Source organism: Eucyclogobius newberryi, unplaced genomic scaffold, assembly GCF_026437365.1.
Source record: "Eucyclogobius newberryi isolate DKJ021-1_F unplaced genomic scaffold, fEucNew1.0.hap1 SCAF_6, whole genome shotgun sequence".
Lineage (NCBI taxonomy): Eukaryota > Metazoa > Chordata > Actinopteri > Gobiiformes > Gobiidae > Eucyclogobius > Eucyclogobius newberryi.
Genome location: NW_027316278.1, coordinates 25452109 through 25461975, shown reverse-complemented (window position 1 = coordinate 25461975; position 9867 = coordinate 25452109).

Genomic DNA, 9867 nt, shown 5'->3' with positions numbered 1-9867 from the left:
GAGTCCCAGAGGAACATTTTATTTACAGCGGGCCCACGTCACTCACAGATTGCGTTCTACGCAGTGCTGACTCGTATTGTTGCACACTTGATTCACGCTGTGCTCATGATTCATATTTCTTGTGAAAGAGGCTTTGGATTAAAGTGGGAAGGAGGCGATATAGCTGCATACGTAACATATTTGGTTTTTAATCACCAAATGAGCAGCGAGTGTCTCCTCCGGTCCACTCCTCCGGTCCACTCCTCCGGTCCACTCCTCCGGTCCACTCCTCCACTCCACTCCCCCGCTCCACTCCTCCGCTCCACTCCTCCGCTCCACTCCTCCACTCCACTCCTCCGCTCCACTCCTCCGCTCCACTCCTCAGGTCCACTCCTCCGGTCCACTCCTCCGGTCCACTCCCCCGCTCCGGTCCACTCCTCCGCTCCACTCCTCCGGTCCACTCCTCCGGTCCACTCCCCCGCTCCGGTCCACTCCTCCACTCCCTCCCCCGGTCCACTCCCCCGGTCCACTCCTCCGCTCCACTCCTCAGGTCCACTCCTCCGCTCCACTCCTCAGGTCCACTCCTCCGGTCCACTCCTCCGCTCCACTCCTCAGGTCCACTCCTCCGGTCCACTCCCCCGCTCCACTCCCCCGCTCCACTCCCCCGCTCCACTCCTCCGCTCCACTCCTCCGGTCCACTCCTCCACTCCACTCCTCCACTCCACTCCTCCGCTCCACTCCTCAGGTCCACTCCTCCGGTCCACTCCTCCGGTCCACTCCCCCGCTCCGGTCCACTCCTCCGCTCCACTCCTCCGGTCCACTCCTCCGGTCCACTCCCCCGCTCCGGTCCACTCCTCCGCTCCACTCCTCCGGTCCACTCCCCCGCTCCGGTCCACTCCTCCGCTCCACTCCTCCGGTCCACTCCTCCGGTCCACTCCCCCGCTCCGGTCCACTCCTCCACTCCCTCCCCCGGTCCACTCCCCCGGTCCACTCCTCCGCTCCACTCCTCAGGTCCACTCCTCCGCTCCACTCCTCCACTCCACTCCTCCGCACCTCTCTCGTATTTACAGATTAATCCTGTGTTGGCACTGGTCGTTTGTTGGTTGCTGAAAACACGTATGTCTTGCGTAAACTGCACATGTTTGTCCAAACTTCTCGCGCCACCCATGGCACATTCCTGCACCTCTCTAAAAGGGCGCGCCCCATACTTTGAGAAGCTCTGGGTTAGACAACACCCTTCACTAAAACGTAGTTAACACAAAAAATAATTCCCTATTTTCCCCCATTTTCCACAATTTTTTAAGGGCCCAATCCACACAAGTTATGATTTGACACTTACTAATACACCTTTATTTTGTTAAATTATTGTTTAAACTGTCGGTAAAATGTGTCATTATACATAAAACGTCTTAGCATTTGGATGGACACTTAATGATGAAATCACAACTCTACTTCCTGTCATTTTCATCTTTTATGTTTCAAATTTCCTTGACAAACTGATGTAAAACACTTGACTGATGTTAAAACTAACTAAGTAACCACCAAACTAAGTAATAATAAAACAACACAAGAACCTGTCGTATGCACTTTTTATCATGAACCTTTTTCCTTAATAAAATTACTTTTGTGAGCACATACAGTTTTATGCTTTATGGCGTCTGTGTTATTTGCTTTTATTACACAAAATTATAACTTGTTGACTTCACTACTACTATGAACTGAACTGATATTGTATATTTGTATTTTATGAAGCACTTTGGGGTTTGTGTGCATGAATTGTGCTTTATAAATCAATTTGCCTTACCTTATTTGTATTAAGCTTTCAGTAAACATGTGAAATAATAACAGGCATATGTGGGGCATGTGTCAATTTCCCCTGAAAGCTTGTTGAAGAAAATCATTTAAAATCCAACTGTGACCTTGGTAAATGTCCATATTTACATACACAGCGGAGGCAACACCCAAAGGTCCAACTCCTTGGAGACGCCCTTCAAATTGACCGTTCCCCTTCACTTAACGCAATTGAAATTCAGTTTACCCACAATAATAGAGTGAAAGTATGTCGCGCCTTACTGTAACTCTGGCTACTTTCCTGAGTGTCAGCTAAGAATTAATGGCATAATGATCAAGCCCGGTGCCTTCTTCAGCCGACAGCTCGTGGTTTTGAACTGGTAAATGATGGATGGGTGAGATGAAAGTGAATGTAGGTCACTGTGGGCGAGGGTCGACCGGTGCTGCATAAATCAGGGATGGATAATAACCTGGTATCATGGAAGATAATGGTCCCAGCACCACCATTTCAGGAGGAGTCCACGGCTGTAACTCCAAAATCTGTCGGGACTAAATGCTGAATAACGTCTGACTGCCAACGTGTCATCTCAAGGACTTGATGGTTGGAAGAAATATGGTGGTAAAAAGATTTCTAATATTCATTTTGATATAATGATCAAGATGTTGACGAAAAAGGCATCAAGTTTGTTTTGTCTGCTTTTATAGTCAGATGTGCTTGAGTATCCTTTGAAGCTTGTTGTTTACTGCGTTCAATGCCATTTTATCTGCATGCAATGTGTGCAGTTATTTGGCCTAAATTAAGCTTTTCTTTTCACCATGTCAACACATTTGCCCATTAAAGGAATAGATGCTGTAATTATTCTGTGTATATGTCATTACAATTTTTTTATTTTTGTTTTCACTTTCATCATTTTATATCTTGATGACATTTATTTGATGTGGATGATCTTAAATGCAGTTCTGGCTGCAGATAAAATCATAAACATCCAGCAATGTGGCCAATTGGGAGAGGAAGTACTAATTTTTCTTGTTACTTTAGTAAAAGTACATATACAGGAGCATTCATATCTGAAGTACCTGTAACTTTTTTCTAGCTGTTTTTGTTTGTATATTTTTGTTTACTCAAAGTTGGGACATTAACATACAATGAACATGATAAAAATAACCCCTGAGCCATTTTAGGCCGTGTATTGAGTAGAAAGTATAAATCTGCTCTCAAATGCAGTGAAGTAAAAATAAAAAGTATCCCCTGTAAATTAACTCAAGTAAAGTTAACATACCGGTACATAAAAATTCTCAAATTGACTTACTTTCCAATACCGAATATGGATTCAACACCTTTTTTCTAAAACAGGCAAAATAATCTCATGTAATATCATAATAATTCAATAACAGATGAGCGCTAGACAATGAGGAACAGTCAACAGTGACAAAAAACCTTATAGAAACATCCATAAGAGTGTTGTATTTAATTAATTTAATTTAATTGTATTGTATTGTACTTATTGTATTTATTTTATTTTATGTTTTATTAATTTCATTAATTTCATGAATTTCATTAATTTCATTTTTTTTTTCATTTATTTCATTTGTTTGTTTGCCATATGCATCTCATTAGAGCAATAACATCCAGTCAGTTGGCTCTTGTGGTTGATTTGTGGTCATTCCTTAAGTCTTTGTAATTGGATGGACACTGTCTTTCTCGTGACCATTGTAATGAAAGGCCGTAGTTTTTTCTTTTGGACAGATGAAAGCTGCTGGAGAATGGCAACAGATGCTAATGAGAGAAAAGGCTAATTGCACCAACATGGAGAGCTTTTGTTGTACCTCGCCCTTTCTGGTGCTTCATTGCAACTAATTGTGTGCACTTTAACTGACAAAGAAATGGCCCAACATCAGATTGGCAGAAGTTTATTTGGGTATTTTCAATAATGACTTACATTTACAAATATATAACCAATGCAATGTCAACTTATTCTTTTATTTTCAATCAAGAACGCAGTACTTCAAAATGCAAACGCCTTTTTTAGCCAATAACAATGACAGTGCTTCTGCCTTACTTGATTCTAATTTACTGGTTAATCCATTTGGTCTATTAATCTTCAATGTACATAATAATTGACTTGCTTACACTGTTTACATACTTTAAGCTTTTGATTTACAAAATAAATGACTGCATTCCTGACGTTTTCTGTGTCGATGCATAAAACATGGCACAACAAAAAACTTGAGTTCCTTCTGCATACATTGCTGTAATCATTTCTTGTACTTTTGATTAAATTGTTTCATATTTGGACATTGTTCCAACCCCACGGACAGAAACACAGAAACGTTTTCCTGGTTGTTCATCATTAACAACAACAATAGACATCTTCTGCATCACCTCGGCAACTGAATCATAGATCAGTATTTTTCATTCTGATTTAGTGAATAAATCATATCCTATCTTGTATGAACTGGTCTTTTGGGAACTTTTTGCTTTATTCACGGTTGTCTCAGTAATCCTGTGCACAACGCTGTAAATTCACAACAAAAAAGGCCTATGAATTGACAAACTACAAGAATCACGAGTTGTTGTAGAAAATACTTGAACATCTCTCCCTGTGCGGGTCAAACACAGCTCCGCTCTGTGTTTCTACAATGGAACATGCACAGACTGGACAGGACCGGCATGAACATACAGTCGCCATGTCTTAGGGTTCACGTCTCCGATACATTTCTCCTGCGTTTGAACTCCGGCCTCGTGCTTCTTCTTTCAATTCTCAGGCTGCTTCGATTAATTTTAAAACGCCACGTGTGTTTTAGAACATGTTTGAACGGGTCTCAACCGCAGGGTTAGTAGTCATTTTATGTTTCTTGTTTGTGGGGGAAAATCATGGTAATTAAAACATTCCTGCCTTTGCAATTTGATTATTGTGTCCATTCAAATTGCGGTTACGATTGTGATTAAGCTTTAGCAGAAATCCCTCTGCTCCAATTTGATCCAGATAGTTAAATAACAGAAAATGAACCCAGAGGTTTCCAGTGCGGTTTGAAGGCCTTTAAAACGTCACCAGACTCGATCAGAGCATTTCTGCCGTCTGATGGCTTCAATATAGGCCTCATACATTTAACTGTATTCTACAAACATAGGCAAAAAGGATCAAAAGCATGCTTTAGCGCTCCTGCAGTTGTCTTTCCCAGCATGCACCTAAACGGAGTCAAGCCACACATGACACAAATGTAATCTTCAACGATTTAACCACGATCTCATAACAATTCCAAGTATCTAATAAGATTGCGTATTGGTGATTCGTTACAATATTAATCTATTAACAAAGCGAGAGTAGCTGATGATCACAAACACTTTTTTGTTCAAACTGTTTGCATGATTAACTGTTAAATAAAATCACAAAGTTAAATGAATGACTGTGAATTAGTGTCTGTCGTGTAAAACAGCTTCACCTTAGTCAGAGTGCAAGATTCCTTTCACAACTTTACTAAGCTCACATCGTTTTGTTTGTCAGCATCAGCGAACACAACATTTAATTGAGTGTATCTGTCACAAACATCTCCAGAGACACTTTTTGATGATATTAGAAGATGGAAAGATGTCCATATTTTGCAGCTTTAGGGCTCAATCTACACAATCTAAACATGTTTCAAACCGCACTCAATGTCAATTTCCGTGTATTTCTTAAGCAAAATTACAACTTTAAAAGCCCAAAGTGCCTTACAGACCAGCGCAATACAATATTCACTCGGACAGGTGAGGCTCGCTAATGTTTAATCTGATTTATTGTTATCTACGGCTTCATTTACTGACAAAGATAACTCCAAAAGCTATTTCTTCCCTGCTGTGATGACGTTCTCAACTAAATCAGCCACGTGTGCGCATGAGCTCTATAAAGGGCAAAATAAAGCATTATACTGAATGTTTTATGGGGCGGGAAATAACAGAATATTAATAAAGTTTACTGATAAGATCTTTACGGAGCGAAATATTATATTTTCACGGGATTTTTTTTTTAATGTATTTTTTCCCTTTTTTTTTAAAAATCATCACGTTCCCACGAGCTAATTATGATAATTATCTTGTGGTAACATGATAATTTAAAAACAAATAAAAAAATAGAAAAATAAAATATATATTTTTTTCCCTCGTGGGAATGTGATAATTAAAATAAAAAAAAATCAAAATAAAATAAAAAATTGAATTTTTTTTTTTTTTTTTTCGTGAAAATATGATATTTTGCTGATGTCACTTGCGGAGCTCCGTACAATCTAGTAAAAAAAAAAGGAATTATTTGAAAAATCTTCGAGTAATTGAAATTGTACACATCATGTTTTATTATTTATCCTGAAAATGCGATGCTCTCACTGCTGAGTTGTCCCTGTACCTGGCGTAGCTCAAGGGAATAATGTTATCATCTCCATTTGCATGCCAAACACTGGAGATGACATCACTGCTGCTCCATTTAGCCCTTCCACATTCATTATTCTGTTACACTGCATTGTTTTGCATCATGAAATATTCACTTGGACATAACATCCATATTGCATCGAGCTTCGCCCCAGTTTTGGCTGTATTTTTGACACACATTAGCCAGTGCTCTCCAAAACAAACCCTCACCACCACTAAAGAGTCAAATAATCACTGCACAAATACTAAGCAATGTTATCTACACAACATAATATTGGGGGAAAATGGAAAGATTCCGACTTTTCCGGAACAGTTTAATAGCTCTTTATCGGGAATAGAAATAGAGCAAATTATTGTTTTGTGTTGACGATTGCATTATGCTGTCTACAATTAAGACGATACAGTTTATTTTAATTTTTTTTACAATGGTATTGATAATAGTGATGAGTTTTGACCTTTTTAATTTTTTCCACAGCAGAATATTTGGTGTACTGTATGTTGCGATCTCAAGATATCAGCTGCAACGTCAACAAAAGACCCTCAAAAAAAGAGGCATGGGGTCAAATCAAGAGCAAAGTTGATGTTTTTTTTTTTAATGGGGGTAAATGGAGAAGGCAAAAGAAGCAGGGAACAGATGGTTCAGAGGAGAATGTGAAAACCATAATGGCGACGAGAGAAAGAAAAGCCCCAAAGGTTGTAAAAAAATAATGAAAGCTGTTGTCAGGAGCGAGAGAAAGAGAGCGTCTTTAGCAGATGACGAGTGGATAATGACAGTGGGAGGGGCGCACTTGACTCCGGCTGACCTTTGACCTCAGGGTGGGAACACCTCCTGCTGGTGCTGGGAGGAACCGCAGGAAGTGTGCGCAGCCGCCCCGTCTGAGATGGGAAATCCGGCCGGCTCATCCCTCTTCCTCTGATGTTCCACAGTGAAGATCAGGGTCTAAAATACACTGAGTAACGCTGAGTTCATGACAAATGCAAGTGACTCCAGCAGAGAACAATAAACAAGTCTCCCCTGCAGTAAAATGTGATCGTTTCAGTTCCAAACGCCTCCCCTTATGGCGGGAATTCAGTCCTCAGACAAGATACTTCTTCAGAATTGATCATCAACATCTTCTGCTTAAATATATAAGTCAAGGGGTCTCATTTATAAAACTTGACAAGATACAAACTTGCTTCGTCTCTGAAAAACCCCAGCAGTTCAGAATTGTGTGGACATTTTAAACAGCACAAACCTAACATGGAAAGACATAGCAATCTCCGGGCGTAAGGTGTGTCACAAATGGTTCATGACAGCGTTCTTAAAACACTTTTATTTACAGTATCGGTGAAAAAGTTAAGAGTAACTTTTATGATCCTCAACTTTCTTATACTGTGACACATTCTAGCCAGAAAGAAATACAGTTTCCTATTGACATGGGCGACTTCTTATGCAGCACTCAGTTTTATATAACGCTTTCTCAACTAACTCAGACATAAGACGTCAAGGCTATTGGCTAATAAGAAAAGGCCTTTCTTTCCTTGTTGAGAAATGGACCTGTAAGTAGACTGATAAAACAACCACAGAGACAATACATTTTATAGTTGAATAACTGTGGAAGATGGGACATGAAGTGACATGACCTGAGCACACAGCATCAGGTGTTTCTTCAGGCGTGTCACTTCCTCTTGAGCAGGGCACAGACGGCCATAACAGACCCATAATGCACTGCTGAAGTGAAAAGTCATGTCGAGTCCGTCCCCTGTTGGCATATAGTTGTGCAGAATACATTACCGTCGTTGTCTAGCATCAACTCACAAAAAACAGCAGGCCCAAAAAGACAAGTCAAATGACAATCAAAAGGTTTGTTGGTATTTCAAGTCTCATTAAAGTGCCACAATAAATCAATCAACATAAAGCGTTGTTAACGTTTGAAACATTTCTAGCAGGATGGTTGTTTTTGTGAATTCATTTTGAGAAGACGAATAACTCACAAATGCTATATCATACCGGGTACTTGTTTTTATTGTTGAAAATTGGCTGTACACAACATTTTTCAATCCATCTGAATGTACTGAATAATCACAAGTAAGTGGAGCTGTGGGTGGGAATAGGGGGTATGTGCAAGCCGACATTTTCTGACCTCTCAAGCCTCTAATATCAAACAATATAAATTACTCAAAGAAAAAAGAAGAGAGAAAAAACATTTGACACCATTGTAATGTTGGTAAAAGTTCATAAAATGAGGGGAAAAGTTCACATAATTCAGTTTTACTGCATGATGCGTTCTTTTTACTTACTTTACTCAAATAAACTGGGTCAATTCTTCCACGATAAATCCTACGTCTAAGTTTCTTCTCACAACTTCCAACTCGTCACTATCACACCAAACGTGTCGCAGGCCTTCGCACATGTGCTGACGCCCAACACGAGCTCGTCCGGTTGACTCCACAGCAGCACCACCCGAGCCACAGCAGCACCACGCGAGCCACAGCAGCAACACACGAGCCACAGCAGCACCACCCGAGCCACAGCAGCACCACCCGAGCCGCAGCAGCACCACCCGAGCCACAGCAGCACCACGCAAGCCACAGCAGCACCACGCGAGCCACAGCAGCAACACACGAGCCACAGCAGCACCACCCGAGCCACAGCAGCACCACCCGAGCCGCAGCAGCACCACCCGAGCCACAGCAGCACCACCCGAGCCGCAGCAGCAACACATGAGCCACAGCAGCACCTCCCGAGCCACAGCGGCACCACCCGAGCCACAGCAGCACCACAAGAGCCACAGCAGCACCACAAGAGCCACAGCAGCAACACACGAGCCACAGCAGCACCACCCGAGCCGCAGCAGCACCACGCGAGCCACAGCAGCAACACATGAGCCACAGCAGCACCTCCCGAGCCACAGCGGCACCACCCGAGCCACAGCAGCACCACAAGAGCCACAGCAGCAACACACGAGCCACAGCAGCACCACCCGAGCCGCAGCAGCACCACGCGAGCCACAGCAGGAACACATGAGCCACAGCAGCACCTCCCGAGCCACAGCGGCACCACACGAGCCACAGCGGCACCAAACGAGCCACAGCGGCACCACACGAGCCACAGCGGCACCACCCGATCCACAGCGGCACCACTTGAGCCACAGCGGCACCACCCGAGCCACAACGGCACCACACGAGCCACAGCGGCACCACTTGAGCCACAGCGGCACCACCCGAGCCACAACGGCACCACACGAGCCACAGCGGCACCACTTGAGCCACAGCGGCACCACCCGAGCCACAACGGCAGCACACGAGCCACAGCAGCACCTCCCGAGCCACAGCAGCACCACCCGAGCCACAGCAGCACCACCCGAGCCATAGCTGCACCACCCGAGCCACAGCAGCACCACCCGAGCCACAGCAGCACCACCCGAGCCATAGCTGCACCACACGAGCCACAGCAATTCCATACAGAATAAAAGACAATAAAACTAGAGACATCACGTAGGAAAATAAGACCACACGGTAATACTGAGGAAAATACAAGATCTGCAACGTTTCATCACAAACAATTGTGATTAGTCGACTCTTAAAATAATCATAATTGTATTTTTCTAAATTGCGCTTGTATCGTACAATATGCAGACTCCAAAATGCCAAAAGATGTTTAATATCAAGACATTTTCAGATCAAACTCTCTACCCAAACCCTCACTCACAAAC